General features: G+C 48.8%; 1 protein-coding gene and 1 pseudogene across 1 annotated transcript in view; both read left to right on the top strand.

Annotated features, from left to right (window-relative positions):
- The first annotated feature begins 1,999 nt into the window (after nucleotides 1–1,999).
- LOC132490645 (transcription factor-like 5 protein) lies at nucleotides 2,000–4,372 on the top strand (annotated as a pseudogene).
- A 1,743-nt stretch (nucleotides 4,373–6,115) lies between these two features.
- Nucleotides 6,116–17,044, top strand: part of LOC132490644 (death-inducer obliterator 1-like) — a 50,636-nt gene continuing 39,707 nt past the window's right edge. Inside the window, 1 exon segment of the mRNA XM_060099041.1 lies at nucleotides 6,116–6,349. The gene's annotated coding sequence lies outside the window, so the exon portion shown is untranslated.

Genomic DNA, 17,044 nt, shown 5'->3' with positions numbered 1-17,044 from the left:
TTTGAAACATTGTAAATTTCACCATACTGCGTGATTTTGCTGCTCAAAGTGGGGTCAACTGATCAGCTGCACACACGTCAGCTGGGGCCTCCTTAGAAAGGTGGCATTCCGGGTCCCACCTAGGCCTGCAGAATTAGAATCTGCTTTTAAACAAGATCCCCAGGGCGAGCCTGTGCACATTACGGTCTGTGTTGATGTCACGCTTAGAATCTTCTCAAAGATTTTATCGATATCTTCCTATATATTTAGTAGTTGTATAATTTTCTTTTTAAATGTAGGTATTTCGATGATCTGAAACTAATTTTTATGTTAGGTGTGAGAAAAAGTGCTCTTCCCCCCCCCCCCCCACCTAATACCTTTTCTTGAGTAAGTGGTCCATCATTATCCTACTGGGGACATATTAAGTCGACAAAACGACAAGCAAATTTATATATATTTTGTCTTTTTCCTTTTTTTTTGAAAGATTTTTGGCTGTGCCACGTGGCATGTGAGATCTTCGTTCCCCTACCAGGGATTGAACCTGCACCCCCTGCAGTGGAAGCACGGAGTCTTAACCACTGGTCCTCCAGGGAAGTGCAGGATGATCTTACATTGTTCAAAGAAAAGATACTGCAGAAGAAATGAATAGCACTCCATAGATGTCTGAGCTCTGACAGAATGAGCGATTCAGAGCCTGATGGAAGAAAACTGTGCCTAAATCACAGGCCTTTCTTTAAAGCACGTGGTTCCCATACAGAAAACAGCCACTGGTTGAGATGGGGGTAAGGGTGAGAGGTGGGTACAGTGATCATTTTGAGCCTGCAAAAATAATTCTTCTAAAGACCACCTATTCTATGATACCATTTATAGGACGTACCCAGGGTTGGCAAACCCATAGGGACAAAAAGAAGGTTAGTGTTGAGGAAGTGCTAATGGGTATGGGATTCTTTGGGGTGATGAAAATGTTCGAAAACTGGTTGTGGTGATGGCATGTGAACACACTACCACTGAAGAGCGCACTTTATTTATTTATGTATTTATTTTTGGCGGTACGCGGGCCTCTCACTGCTGTTTCCTCTCCCGCTGCGGAGCACAGGCTCCGGACGCACAGGCCCAGCGGCCATGGCCCACGGGCCCAGCCGCTCCGCGGCATGCGGGATCCTCCCGGACCGGGGCACGAACCCGCGTCCCCTGCATCGGCAGGCGGGCCCTCAACCACTGCGCCACCAGGGAAGCCCGAAGAGCGCACTTTAAAAGGATGGACCCACATGGCATGTGCATTCCAGCTCATCAGTGGCCAGTGTTTGTCCAGTGCATTGATTACACGAGCCCTGCCGGTTCTAGGAGGAACCGTGCACCACGTGTATTGATTTACCTGCTTGAGTTTTCACCTCCGTACAGCCTGCCTTGTCACACCTGTATTTGGGGCCGCTGTCTCACCTGTCTACTGTTCGGGCTTACTGCAGGCCTCGTGTCCCGAGAAGGGGGGGACCAAAGGGCACCCCGTGGATACGTGGACTCGTGGTGAAACGTTACCTAGAGAGGTGTCTCTTGCATGCGCCCTGATACCCGGCCAGCCCCCGGGCGGCCCCGCGGACACTCGACCCAGGTGTGTCTGTCCCTCGGACACTGGACTCGCGCGTTTGGCCCCTTGGACATTGGGATCCGGGCGGCCCGGCCCTGCGGACACTCGACCCGGGTGGTCTGGCCCCTCAGGCACTGGACTTGGACGGCCTGGGCCCGCGCGCCGCGCCGCCGGCACCAGCACCCCGCGCCCCCAACATGCGCGCGCAGCTCGGGACGGGGCGCCGCGGCGAGGGCGGGGCGGGCGATGGGTGTGGCCCGCCCTCGGGGTGGGGCCTCCGGGCGGTGCGGGGCGGTGCGGGGTGGGGCCGGGGAGCGTCCGCCATTGCGTGCGGGTGGGCGGCGCAGGCCCGCCGCGGCCGTCGGTTTCTGCGTACCCGACCCCCAGGCCTGGCCCAGCCGGCCCGCCCGCGCGCCACACGCCTTTGTCGCAGGCATGTCGGGCCCCGGGCAGCAGGAGCCGCCGCAGGCGGGCGGGCCGGCGGGCCCCGAGGGCGCGGACGCGGCGCTCGGCGAGGCGGGGCTGAGTTTCAGGACCAGCGACCTGAGCCTTGTGGAGATGACGGATATCGAGTACACGCAGCTGCAGCACATCCTCTACTCGCACATGGAGGCGGCGGAGGCCGCCGGCGAGCTGGAGACGCGCGTCAACTCTTGCTTCCTGGCGTCGGCGGCGCCGGGCGCAGCGGCGGGGGGCTTCGCTGCGGCCGTGGGCGCGGCGGCGGAGTCGCGCCGCCCGTGTACCCGGTGCTGTGCCGCCTGCGCTGGCCGATGGTGGCTTCGCGGACGCCAACCAGTGCCTGGGCCACATCGACTTCCAGGAGCTGCGCATGATGCTGCTGAGCGAGGCGGGCGCGCCCCGCGCCGCCGAGAAGACGCCGGGCGCCGGCGCATTCCGGCCCAAAGCGCCCGACGGCGCCGGCAAGGAGAACGTGGAGGGCGCGAGCGAGGTGCGGGCCAAGTCGGCGGTGCGCGTCCGCCTGGAGGACGGCTTCAACAGCATAGCAGCCGAGCCCCCGCCAGCCCCGCGCGGTGCGGATCCCCCCGAGCCTGGCATGGCGCTCAACCAGTGGGTGCATCCCCCAGGGAGCGGGCCCGGCTGGATCAGGGTGTAGACCAGGGTCCTGTGCAGAGAAACACCAGGCTGTGTGCGGGTATAGACCAGGGTCCTTGCAGAGAAGCACCATCCTGGGTGTGGGTGTAGACCAGGGTCCTCAGCAGAGGCCACCGGCCTGTATCCGGGTGGAACCAGGGGCCTCTGCAGGGAGGCACTAGCCTGGGTCCGGGTGTAGACCAGGGTCCTGTGCAGAGAAGCACCAGCCTCGGTCTGGATGTAGACCAGGGTTTTCTGCAGAGGCCAGCGGCCTCACTGCAGCTTGCATCTTAACAGGGAGCAGACCTCAGTGGGTCTGGAGGCTGAGCTGAAAGTTTGTGTGCTCTGTGCAGGCACAGCAAGCAGATATCAAGTACACAGCCTGCAGCATTACCTTTGCGGTGTGCGCTCTGCGTCTGCATGTGGAAGAGAGATGAGTTGAGATAAGTGCACACATGTTCCTGAGGAAGAAAGGTTTTGTCCCCAAATCACCCACCTAAATGTCAGGAGAGACCTCTGCTTCCCCGTCTGTTGACTCAGGTTGAGGCTGACCTGATCTTGCACAGATGCATCCCCTGGGAGGACAGACGTCATGTTGTGAGGCTTTGAGTGTAAAATGCAGCTTCATCCTTCAGCCAGACTGCCAGCCCATAAGTGATCTCGCAGCAACAACTATCGGAGAGGAGTAGTAGCCTGTCTGCTAGGGTGTCTCCTTAGCTTTCTGTCTGTCCCCACCCTGTCGTTTTCCCCATTTTGCCCATAGTCGTCAGATTTTGGAGGATGGCCAAAAAAAAACAGAGATTGGTGTCAGAAGTGTAATGGGAAGGGAGGTGTAACTAAAAGATGACACACACAGCCACACCTTCCAATGTGAGGAAGAAAGTTTGAACTTGTCCCCTACAACACTAGCTGATAATGTTTTGTAGAGATTTCCATGATGGGGGTCATTCATGGTAACAGATTCGAGTTCCTATCCAGAAAATCAAATGTTAGCCATTAGAGTGTGATAGTGATTTGTGGTGTTTCAGGAAACTTAACCTGCCACATACTCTTCATGTGTTTCTGGGTTTCTTTTGTCTTGGCAGTTTGGTAACTCTTATTCGCCATCCATCCGAATTAATGAATGTTCCACTTCATCAGCCACAAAACAAATGTAGAACATTAGTGAAAAATAAAACAGCTGCTGCAACTACTGCTCTTCAATTTACATACCCTCTGTTTACTGCAAATAGTTGCTCTACTAGTGGAAATTCTAATCTTTCACAAACACAGGTAGGGAAAATGATTTGCGAAGCTTTGCTCTTTTGTGTTAAATGGATAAATTGTATTTTAGTTAGGTCCCAAGGATGTTTCTTTCTTTCATTGAGCTCGATAACTTGTTAAAATCGAGAGTATTTATGTGGTTCGGGGATATTTAAAAATCCTTCGTGCACCTAAAGTTCTTCAAGTTCATGTGAATAACTTTGACGTTACTTCTGTTAAAGTGCCTTTTATTTGTGCGTAGAGAGGAGATTGTCACCTGTTGATAACGTTCCTGTTGCTTCATTGTTTTCCAGAGTTGTAGTAACTCACGTTCTGTACTTGAAGCTACCAAGCATCAGGATATTGGATTGCCGAGAGCATTTTCTTTCTGTTATCAGAAGTAAATTGAATCCACTAAACAGACTTTGGGTAGTAGAAACAAAGCTTTGCCTGAGCAGGTTCGGATTAAAGTAGGAGGTAAGCGATAAAACAGAAGCTGGCAGGTGCTTTCTCCTCCTGCCTCATGTCTCTGCACCCCCTTTTTTTTTTTGGCCACGGGTGGGGGAGGGGAGAGAGCTGGTTTATAAACCAATGAAAGGATCTCGGAAGCCTGCTTGCATCTTAGGAATCCTTCTGTCCCTCTGCCCAGTCACCTCACTTGGAACATCCTTGCGAATTTTGAACATCACGTTTATCCTTGGCCTGGAAACGTTGAGTTTAGGGGCTGCTTTTTCTTAACAGTAACCTCCTTAAACAGAAACATGATAGACTTAGGTACATTTTCGTTACTGACAGCAAATTTAGTGTTGGTTTTTTTTTTTTTTGTCTCTTATTTCATACTTCATGAGTGAGGCAGGAGTCTGAAATCCGCTCAGAGCTTTAGGGGACCATCTGCAGATGGGCAAAGGATTGAGTTGGTAGCAAGAGGCCATATGGTGATAACAGAAAGTCTTAGAAAGAAAGAAACTTCTGAAGGCAAACTTTGCTTACCCCTGATGTTAACCCTCAATCCGTTTTTCCTGGAAAACATTCTTTTTCGAGTTATCCAACAATAACACAGCTTACACTCAGCTTTTCAAGAGCTGATAAAGACAGGGTAGGGATGGAGCTCTCCGTCTTTCTCCCACGCCAGTGATTAATTTTCCATTGTTCTTATGACATTGCTCGTGAAAGTATATGTTAGCATTTGTAAGGTATAAAGGTTAAAATTAAAATAGTCCCTGTACTGACTACTCAGCTGAAGAACCAAAATATTACCAATACTTGTGAATTCCTCTCTATGCCTTTTGAAAAGTTATCACCATTCTGAAATGTGTAAGTGATTCTTTCATCGTAGAGGGTTTGGCTTTGTACGGTACCTCGGGAATGCACATCACCACAGGTACTTATTAGACGCCTGCTGTACTGTGATAGAAATTTGACATATTTCTGTAGCACAGGTCAAAGCTATGACGTGATTACTCCTTTTGTGGGGGGAATCTCACTTGTAAGGTGAGGGCGTGTTTAATCCTAAACCACTTAGGTTCTGTCCTCTTCTGAGCATTGCAGTTAGAATATCAGTTGTCATCTTAGAATAATTGCATATCAAGAAAATCTTTTGGAGAAAATATTTCGAGGTTTGTTTTTTTTTCCCATTCTGAATATCAGAAAAATCAAACAACTTCTTGGTTTTTTTATTCATAGATGACAGTTAAAATGGCTCTTGATTTAAAAGGGGGACTTTTGATTGTATTGCTGTATAAGCTGTATTGATTACATAATACCTGGGGTGGTTTTTTTTTGCGGTACGTGGGCCTCTCATTGTTGTGGCCTCTCCCGTTGCGGAACACAGGCTCCGGACGCGCAGGCTCAGTGGCCATGGCTCACGGGCCCAGCCGCTCCGCGGCATGTGGGATCTTCCCGGACCGCGGCATGAACCCGTGTCCCCTGCATCAGCAGGCGGACTCTCAGCCACTGCGCCACCAGGAAAGCCCTCTGGGGTGTTTTAATTTAGTTTATGTTCAGTTGTATAGTTTGAAACCTAGAGCCTTGTGCCGGATGTTTCTATGGAATTTTGGAGCGCTTCTTGTTTGGTTCTGTGTGCTCCTTACCCATTCACGTTTATATCTTGGATCGAAAATAGGAAAAAATATATTCAGCATTCACGAGGGTAAGTTTAGAAGAACCAAACAATTAAAATACCACTTTTTCCTTCTTTTGCGAAGAAGAAGCGCTATGTAAACAAGCAAGAAATAAGAGGAGTCGGAGTAGGATACGTCAGTTGGACAGAAACAGAGAACGAAGAACCCTGGGAGAGCTCCGGAATGTGGGTGAAGGCTCCACAGCAGCGCAGGGTGCTTGGCCGTCCGTGGAGTCGCCCCAGGCCGCCCTCGGGGAGCAGAGGCAGAGCGGGCCCCCACGGGGCAGGTCCCAGCGGAGGGAGAGGCACAACCGCATGGAAAGAGATAGAAGGTAATGCGTGCTGTCGGTGGTATACAGTTGTCCTAGACGCCAAGCTGATGAGAGTCAGTGCTGGTAACAGGCACCTTTTTGTAGAAAACAATGGTGCAGGCACTTCTGTGTTCAAGGGAGGGAAAGCTGGCAAGAGTCAATGGTCACCTTGCTTTGCTAGGTGGATGGGGGTAGCCAAGACCACCCCCAGGTTTGAAGATTCATTAGGAGGACTCGTGGCTTTGATTTATTTTGGGCAAAGAACCCAGCAAAGTCAGCAGAGGCGCATGGGGAGAGGTCTAGGGGCCCCAGGCGCCAGCTCCCCAGAACACCTCTCAGTGGAGCCACTCAGGATGCCTGTCACCCCCCAGCACTGGTGACATGTTCCCGGACAGCAAAGCTCCTTAGAGACTCGGGGCCATGGATCCTCCTGGGGGCTGGTTGTGGGGGGTATTCCCTAGGTGGCACGCGGCCAAATCCCAGACGCCCAGAAGGAAAGCTGGTGTTTAGCATAAGCCAGTGACCAATGGTGGTGGGAACCCCCCCGAAATCTAAGTTCCCAGGTGCTGGCCGGGGCCGCCTTCCTGGGAGGGAGTCCGCCTGCACACTGGGTTACTCCGTTTTGCTTGGTTCTTTTAAGGATATTGAAGAAGGAGGAAGTTACAGCTTATGTAAGTTGTTTTATCTGTGGATTTTATTTGTGCTGTTCTGTGTAGAAGCAAAATATGGTTACTTTTTCTGTTATAGCTGGGTACGGGATGATTCCCTAACATAGAGTTAATTAAGTTAGTCATTTGTTGAGTACTTTGTACCGGTTTCTGTTTTAGGCTCAGGAAATAGAGCATTGAGCAAGACAAATATTCATCTCTGAACCTACAGTGTGGAGCGGTGGAAATTTATTTCTTTAAAGGGATATATTAAAGCTAGGCATCTAGATCCCTTTCCTAAGGGTGTGTCCGCACATACACGCCAAGTGATGGGCATCACTGAACTCACCGTGAATCATAATGGGCATGGTTTATATTTATTTAATAAACATTTGCTGAGCACCTACCGTCTGAAAAAAAGCCTTATATGTACTACGTGTTGACGGTAAAAGTTTAAATTCTTGCTCTGCCATTCCCTAGTTTAACAACTTCCTACACATTCTTTACCTCTCCACCTGAGTCTCTCGTCTATAAAATAGGTATATTATCTACTGCGTAGATGGGACACAGGAAGTAAAGAAGCTGAAATGTAGTGTCTGGCCCAGTGCCTGCAGTTAGAGAGCATCTAGAGAATTCCTGCTGTTGTTGTTACCTTAGAAAGTTGCTCTAAAGTTCTGAGCGTACAGGTGGGGAAATGGAAACAAGGGCCGTATTATCTGAACGTAGTACGTAAAAGTTAAAGATGGTCTAAGACTCCAGTTGTGATGTAAATCATCCCTAAAAAGACCAGGTTTGGGGATATTAACCGGCTGGTAGCCTGTGGTCCTTTATGAACCGGGACCCCTGGAGGATCAAAGCTGTGAATCCTAGCTTCTGTGACTTTCTTGGCACCTGGAGGGCAGGTGAGTGAAAGAATGTCCTGCCCAGAAGAAACACACACACAATTTTGCTTCCAGTTTCAGGGGGTTTGGGTCCATCCTTGGTCTAGAGACTTGGACCTGGTCCTTGCTCCTGGCCCAGGAGAAGTAAACAGGAAACTTTGCAGGGAGCGCAACTGGGCTTAGTGGGCCACTGAAGGGGGGCTGGCCGCTGTAGATGAGGCCTTAGTGAAGAGCGTCCGGGTTTTGCTGCTGGTCCCGGCTGTCGTGTAGTCGCTGCCGTTGACGGCAGCACGGGCCTGGTTAGAGAACCGAGCTGAGGTTGGCACTGTAAACGTGGAACCTTTTGCAAAAGAGCCTTCCGTATCTAGATCCTGGGGCAGCGGCCGGCCGAGCGCCCCAGGCCGCCTGGAGTGAGGCCCCTGGGGCTGAGTGCTAAGAGTTTGTCTTCTCCGTTTCCCTTTTCTGTGCCTATGGGCATTTCCATCTTGTGTATTTCGTAATTTCGTCCAGTTCTTTATTTTCCTTGTATATTTAGTTGCCTTTGAAAGCGATCCCTGTGTGCAGTTTGTGCTGATTGGATCATTTCTGGTTATTTATAGTGTGGTTACTCTTTACCATTATTTTTTAGCGATAGACTTGGTTTATTGTAAAAAAATGAAGCTTTTCTATTTAAAACAATGATTTAATGGTTGGCTGTGTGTACGTAATAGTGGTAAACTCTTATTTATATGATTCCTTCAAATATGATGAAGGTGTTTACAGCAATAAAAAAACTTAACTGTCACAATCTCTACGCAAAGGTAAAATAGGTTAAAAACTTCCGGACATTAATTTTTATGTGTCTTAGGCTTCCTGAATATTTGTGAAATTTAGTTACATTGAAGTTGTAGATTGTTTCTGGGTCGGATTACAAGACCCATCAGGAAACAGGCTGAAGTGACGTCAGTAGCAATTTGGCGGGGAATTAGAATGTAGGTAGCTTAAACCCTTGTGTCCTTCCTGTTTCCTTAGTGACTTTCCCCCTCGTCCTTGCATGAACATTTTGAAAGATGTGGTACACAAAAGTCTTCCGTGATTTTCCTGAATTATTTCAGTACACGTGTCATCCCACAGGTCTGTTCCGACTCTAACCAGGCTTGTGTCCCAGACACTGGGGGCACCTTGAATAAGACAGAGACCCCGTGGGCTGGAGGGAAGCGGCTGAGAGGTCGAGGGTGAATGGACCACCTCCATCCCGGTGTGGGGTCTGGTTGACATGCTGCAAAGATGGCTCTCCCTGCTGTGCAGCAGGGAGACTGGACTCCAGGAGGAGAGGTTGGGGGTGGGCAGGAGTGGAGACACAGACCCTGGTCAGAGGCCGCAGCCGCTCTGCTGTGACTGGCCAGGGCCCGCGGTGCTGGATGTAGGGCTGCTGGGCAGAGGAAGTGGGGATCACGGTGGGGCGTGTGGCTGGAGCAGGTGGGCGGGTGGCGCCGTTTCCTGAGATGGGAAGACGTGTGGACGAGCAGGATGGGGTGGGGCGGAATCCACGTTCTGTGTCCGACGGGCTAGGTTTTCAGTGCCCAGGAGGCGTCAGGTGGAGAAGTTGAGAATGAGTAAACGAGTCTGCAAGCAGGTGGTTCGCTTTCTTTTATTTTCCTAATGAGCACAGAGTTCACTGAACACCTGCCCTCCCCTCACCTAGTCTGAGCCGTCAACATTTACCGTGTTTAACACACACGTGCACGCGCACAGCACAATTTCAAAGACAATGACAGATGTCATGACCCGTCACCTCTAAATATTTACGCCTGCGTCGCCCACGTAACGCCAGTGCCGTTTTCACACCTCACAAGGTCGATAGTCATTGTCTTATACCATCTACTACCCAGTCCGTATTCCCATGTCCCCCAGATGTTCTAAAGGTGACTTTTATGGCTGCGTGTTTTTCCAAACCAGCACCCAGCCATGCTCCTGTGTTGCCTTCAGTGACGTTTTTCTGTCTCTAAGCTATAGCAGTCCTTCCTACCCCACAGTTTGTATTACGGCACTGAGATTTTGAAGAGATCGGGCCAGACAGGTGCCTGTAGAACCCTGGATTTAGATGATTCATTGTATTTATTGATGGTAATTAAAAATTTTTATATAATTTTAAACTTGCAGGAAAATTCCAAGATGAGTGCTAAGAGCTCCTTGTGTGCCCACCCAGGTTTACCCAGAACCCCCAGTTGTTCACATTTTGCCCCATTTGTTCTGTCTCTCGCAGTCTCAACCATTTGATGGTAACCTGTGGGCACCATGCCCCTTGATACCCTAACAGTTCAGTGTGTGATTTTAAAGAATATTACATTATCTTACATAACCAGAATACAATGGCCCAAATCAGGACACTTAACATTGCTGTAATACTCTTATCTAATTCAAATTTTGCCTCTTGTCCCAGTAACACCCTGTACACCATTTTCCCCCGTCCAGCCCCAATCCAGGATCACTGGTGACACAGTTGTTGTGAGGTGACATTTTGGGTTCATGACCTTGAACCCTAGCCAGGCTCTGGGGCTGTGGGGCAGTCTCTCACTCTGTGCTCCCCTCTCCTCTGTCATGTCACCATCACAGTGATTGGGCAGGACAGTGGCGCTGCCCCCCTGCTTTGTCTTCCCTCCTCCACCTGAAGATGGGCTGGGGGCCGCCCCGCACCCACTTGTCCTTGCACACCATCCCCAGTTATCAGGTGTAGCTGTACTATTACTTCTCCCTTTCCTGTGCAGTAGGAATTCTGTCCTTTTTATTTTAAATTTATTTTATTGAAGTATAGTTGATTCACAATGTTGTGTTAATTTCTGCTGTAGAGTCAAGTGACTCAGGTGTATATATATAGGTATATACACATATATATACACACACGTATGTGTATATATATATATATATATATATATATATACACATACATACATTCTTTTTCATATTCTTTTCCATTATGGTTTATCACAGGATACTGAATATAGTTCCCTGTGCTATACCGGGAACTGTAACCCTATATAGGGTTAGGACCTTGTTTATCCATCCTATATGTAATAGTTTGCATCTGCTAACCCCAAGCTCCCACTCCATCAATCCCCCACCCCCACCCCCTTGACAACCACCAGTCTGTTCTCTATGTCTGTGAGTGTGTTTCCGTTTTGCAGATAAGACTGTTCTTTGTAAGAACAGCATTTTATCTATACCTCCCATTTATTTATCACATTGTGATCAGTGAAGATGGCAGTTTTTAAAATCTTGTTGAGACTTCCATTGTGACCTCTTATGTGGTCAATTTTTTTAAATTCTGTGTTTACTTGGAAAGGATGTGCATTCTCTGTTTGGCGAATTGTGTATGTTTATTAGGTTGAGGTTACGAATTGTGATTCAGGCCTTTCCTGTCCTCTCTTGTCTGTCAGACCTGTGGTTCTGAGAGCCCCCGTGGCATCTCCCGCCGTGACTGGCCTTGTCCCATCTCTGTGGGGCTCTCAGCGTGGCTGAGTGTCGGGGGCACACCCTCCCACCTGGGCCCCGAAGTTTGTCACCCCTCTTGGTTTCATTAACCCTTTTCCTTTAAGTCTCTCGTCTCTCTGTACAGATGACACCAGTTTTCTTCCTCTTCCTGACTTCCTGGTATAATTTCTTGACATGTAATTGGAACAGTCTTTCTTTTTCCTACGAAAAATAGTTTTTATTATTGACCTTCTCCTATTTACAAATTTAATGTGAATATCCAACTTTGACCAGACGTCATCTCCGGGTGTCTGATGAGTTGTAAAAATCCCTTCAAACTCAGCTATTTCACTTAAGTTTCATTGAAATAGACGCTACTTGAGAGAGCAGAGTAACAATTACTAGCTTCCCTTTGAAGCAATCAAGGGCGGGAGGTGTCCACTTGTCTCCCTCTTTCACGGTCACCCCAAGTTCCCATGAACTGAGTCGCAGGGACCTCGTGAGAGTCTAGACTGAGCTACACCTTAACCCCACTGCTGGCAGAAGTATTCAAAATAAAGACGGGTGCCCAGGGCTATCCACCTCATTTTATGACGATTGTTTAGAAAATCTCTTGAAGTACTTTCTTACATCTGAGAGATGATTCTTGTCTTCCTTCGGACTTCTATTTAGGTATTCTCAAAGGTAAATTCTACCTTCTGAAATATAGGCAAATATTTTATAGTTGGGCTTTGGGTGTCAGAATATAGAAACCAATATATCAAACCATGGTTCATCTTACATTGCATTAAGACCCGTTGAAAATCTTTTAAATTTGGGGAAGGAAATTAGAATGTATTTATGTGCAGATATAGCTTCTGAGCATAGACAGTTGTTGCAAATGGCAGATGGCCTTGGTTGGGATGCACTTAGCGTGTGGACAGGTGGAGTGCTCCAGCCGTTCCAGATGACTCAGAAGTCAGCGCAGTGGCAGCAGAGAGAGCGCTTATACTTCCCTTCCTGGACACAAATTAAATATAAACCTATTGTAGTCCAGCAACAAAGAGGCAGCACAATTCCAAAATGGGCAAAGGACTTGAATAGACATTTCTCCACAGAAGATAAGCACATGGCCAATAAGCACATGAAAAGATGCTCAACATCACCAATGATCAGGGAAATGCAAATCAAAAGCACTTTAATGGATGTGAGATAGCAGTTCACACCCATTGGCTGTGGCTCTTAGAAAAGAAAATAACAAGTGTTGGTGAGGATGTGGAGAAATTGCAGCCCTCGGGATTGCTGGTGGGAATGTAAAATGGTGCAGCTGGTGGGTCCTCAGAAAGTGAAACACAGAATTACCATATGATCCAAAAGAATAGGAATTACCCAGAAGAATAGAAAGCAGGGACTGAAACAGATATTTGTATACCAGTGTTCGTAGCCGCTTTATTCATAGTCACCAAAAGGTGGAAACAATCCAAGTGGTGGAAACAATCCAATCAACAGACGAATGGATAAGCAGAATGTCTGTACAGCCAATGGATTACTATTCAGCCATGAAAAGGAATGAAGTTCTGACACATGCCTCACAATATAGATGGACCTCCAAAACAGGCTGCTGACCGGGAAAAGGCAGACACAAAAAGACAAATACTGTTTGATTCCACTTACATGAAGTACCTAGAGTCATCAGATTCATAACGTCAAAAAATGGAATGAGGGGGGCCAGAGACTGGGGGAGGCAGATGGATGGAGGGAACATGTTTCACAGGGAGAGAGTTTGAGTTTGGGGAGATGAGAAAGTGCTGCAAATAGATAACGGTGATGTTTACACAACATTGTGAATGTACTTAAGCCACTGAATTGTACACTTCCAAATGGTAAAAAATGGCAAATTTTATGTTATATATATTTTACCACAATAAAAACATATAAACTTAGACTTAATTGTGTAGAAATGCTGTGCTTAAAAACAAAAACTTACAGAAATGTATACATGCACAAAAACGGAGAGGCTAGAATAATGAACTCCCGTGTGCAATAACTCAGCTTCAGGCATAACTATGTTTCACCTATACATCGCCATCCTCCCACCGTCACTGAGTTCTTTTAAAGCATTTCCAGATGTCATATCATTTTGATTCACAAATGTATCTCTAAAAAGAAAAGGGCTGTTTAAAAGCACAATCAGGTCATCATCATGCTCCTTAATCTCCATCCCTGTCCAGATTTCTCTGATTGGCTCACAAGTGTCTTTTTACTGTTGACTTACTCAAATCAGTATCCAAACACTGCATTTGGTTCATAGCTCTTAAATACCTTTTAATCTGTTATGGCTCCCCTTTCCTATTTTCCTTGCTGTTTGTTTATTGATGAGGCTGAATGGTACTGAACCAGATGTGGGTCCACTTGCCTGCACACAGTAAAGCCAATTTGCTGTCACCAGTTGCGGTGAAAAAAAGTTCAGCGTTTCTTGCAGGTGCCAAACAAGCAGTGTGGGCAGCTATTGCTCAAAAGACCTGAAGTTCTTGTTTGGCACCCGCAATAAAAGCTGCACTTTCTTTCACTGCAAGCCAGTGTCAGTAGATTGGCCTTACTGTGCGTGGGTGAGTGGACCCAAATTTGGGTGAGTGGACCCATCATGTCGGCCCCCCGCGTGCCTGCATGCCTTGCTTTCAGCCGCCCTTTGAGCCAAATTCCCAAAGGAAGACAGGCACAAACTCACCTCCCACCCAACACGACGCCCTGATCGCCACTGTCCTCGCCCCCAGGAGAGGGGACCGGACCTCCCGTCACTTCTGGGCGGGCTTCCCGGTCCTGCAGACCATGGGAATAAGGCCGGCCATTCCCGTCGCCTCCACCGCGACCAGGGACGAGCAAGGAGGAGAAAACAAAAGCGTGCGGTGGATAAACACGCAGGCACGTTTCCATCAGAGGCAGGACGAGGCGCGGCTGTCACAGCCGTCACTCCTGGTGGCAGCCGCTGCGCTGGTACCGACAACGACCCTCCTCCATGAACCCGTCCACGCTCCCTGGGCCCCCGAGCAGCTGCTGGGAGTCCGTGGCCTGGTGGGTGACCCAAACCTTTGCTTCTGCCGGGTCTGAGCCTCAGCCGTCGGGCCCGAGGGCATCGCTGTGGCAGTCCACAGGCCTGGAGGACGAAGAGGACCTGGGTTCTCCGGCTCCTCACCCTGGACAGTCGAGCCCTGCCACCCCTGCTTTGGGCCTGAAGAGTCCCAAGTGGCCAGGCCACAGCCTCCCGCGACGGCCCCAGGAGGCCTCACTGCGTCCCCGCGAGGAAGCTCTCTTCCCCTCGGGACTGAGCCCTCTAGATCCGAGAGTCACAGGACAGGAAACACAGATTCTGCGGGGCATCAGGAGAGGTAATAGATAGAGGGGCCACCCCATTCGCACCCCTTGATTCAAGATCCAGCAATCCAGATCGCAGAGCTGGGTTCTAACTGGGCCGTTGGGCCAACCCCAAAGAAATGTTCCATGATTTCCCCAGAGCTACGTAGTCCCTGCCTTCATGTTTCCAAGAAAGGTGCTTTAGCCCTGGATTTTTTTTCCAACATGTTTATTGGAGTATAGTTGCTTAAAATGGTTTGTTAGTTTCTCTTTTATAACAAAGTGAATCAGCTATCCACATGCACATATCCCCATATCTTAGTCATGGATTTTAAGGAAATAAGATCTGTGACCTTTAGAACGATTTCTTGTTGTATTCAACAAACATTTATTGCATCCTGTGTGCCAAGCACCCTGGTTGTAGCAGGGACCAGAAGGGTGGCCTTCCCAGCCCTGGAGACGTGTGTAATGGGGTCCTGTGAGGGTCGGCAGCCGTGTCCCTGGAGCCTGGGGCCCCTTGTTGGCACTTGAGGGTGGCGTGTATTGACCATACACGTCTCCACGTCTAGTCCTCTGCTCTCCCATCTTAACACGGCAGAGACGTCTCAGGGGTCGCCTGGGGAGGCCCAGCCCCAACCCTGTTGTGAAGCGTTCTACCTAATGCATTTCCTGAGCACCTTCTGTTTCCTAGCTGCCCGTGTTCTTGCAGACTTAGGTTAGCAGTGAGTTTAGGAATAAGGTGTATCTTTAATTTCCTTCTGATTTTCCACCGAGAACTGTCTTGTATTAGTATTCGATTAAATTCAGGCTGTTCCAGGCGAAGCGAGTTATGCTCTGATAAGAAAGGGCAGAATTAAAAGTTGGGCCGTGGGCCCCTCCCCTGATTGTCTGCTGTTACCGGGGGTCACCATTTCTTTCTGGCGAGCAGTGCCCCTCCCAGCATGTATGCGTGTGTGAGCATCACCATGGCTTGTGGAGGAAATGCGTCACTGGAACCTGGACACGGGGCGACGCCCAGTGCTTCAGGTGGCCCTTCGTGTGGGTGGGGTTTATCTTCTTGGTGAGGCGGGGAGGGTTTGGAGTGGGGACTCGGCTCCCGTTTTCTTCTTGGCGGTGGAGTTGTGGGTCCTGCTGTTGACACTGGAAGTCTCTCCGTGACTGAGCACAGGGTGCCTTATTGGCGCGGAGCCCCTTCCCTGGCAGCCCGCGGACTGGGTCTTTTTTGTGTGTGTTTTCCAGATGTTCCAGGTACTGATTGTTTTTTATTTCTGTTAACATGACGTGTTTTACCTTTTTTATCCATGTGTTGCAAGCTACCAAGTGATTTCCATTTGGCTCTTACAGAGCGAAGATTGAATGTTTACAGGTCAGTTCACTGTTGTCCTTGGGTCCCTGCAGTTGGCACTGTGTCCAGTAGAGGCCTGATTTCTCATAGAACTGGTGGCTTCGGGAAGTCCTTTAAGAAAAACTTTCCTTAAAGAGTCCCTTTTGCATTTCTTCTTACTTAAATGGTGGCGTCAGGTACAGTGGAAACCTAATGTTACTCTCTTTAAGGCCAGCATCAAATGATGTGTGTTAATTCCACTGCAAAGGCTGTGTGACTAAAAGCTAATGGACATGTACTATTTGGGAAGGAGGAGGCCTAACGGTCTACATTGAGCTCCGTTGATCTTAAGCGCCCACACTTCCTGGAGTCTCTCGCTTAGGCCTTTTTTTTTTTAAACTCCAAACTCTAATTTATCCCCCTGCCCGAGCATGCGGGCCGTGGGATACACTTTGTTTTCTACGTCTGAGTCTATTTCTGTTTTGTAATAAGTAAGTTTATTTATGTCAAGTTTTTTAGATTCCACATATAAGTGATATATATTCGTCTTTCTCTGATTTCATTTAGTATAATAATCTCTGGGTCCATGTATGTTGCTGCAAATGGCATTTCATTATAGCTGAGTAATGTTTTTTTTTTTTTTTTGCCGTACGCGGGCCTCTCACTGCTGTGGCCTCTCCCGCCGCGGAGCACAGGCTCCGGACGCGCAGGCTCAGCGGCCATGGCTCACGGGCCCAGCCGCTCCGCGGCACATGGGATCCTCCCACACCGGGGCACGAACCCGTATCCCCTGCATTGGCAGGCGGACTCTCAACCACTGCGCCACCAGGGAGGCCCTGAGTAATGTTTTGATGTATACATTAATCACATCTTCTTTATCCATTTCATCCATCAGTGGACATTTAGGTTGATACATGCCCAGGACTGGGATTGCTGGATCATACAGCAACTCTAGTTTTTAAAGGAACCTGCATACTGTTCTCTTCATTTTATTTTTTTGAGTAGTGTAGTTTACCCTTGAACAACATGGGTTTGAACGGTCCGTGTGCACTTACACAGGGACTTTTTCCAGTAGTACATAGTA

The sequence above is a fragment of the Mesoplodon densirostris genome, chromosome 5 (genome assembly GCF_025265405.1).
Source record: "Mesoplodon densirostris isolate mMesDen1 chromosome 5, mMesDen1 primary haplotype, whole genome shotgun sequence".
NCBI lineage: Eukaryota > Metazoa > Chordata > Mammalia > Artiodactyla > Ziphiidae > Mesoplodon > Mesoplodon densirostris.
This window is presented reverse-complemented; position numbering and strand designations above follow the sequence as displayed.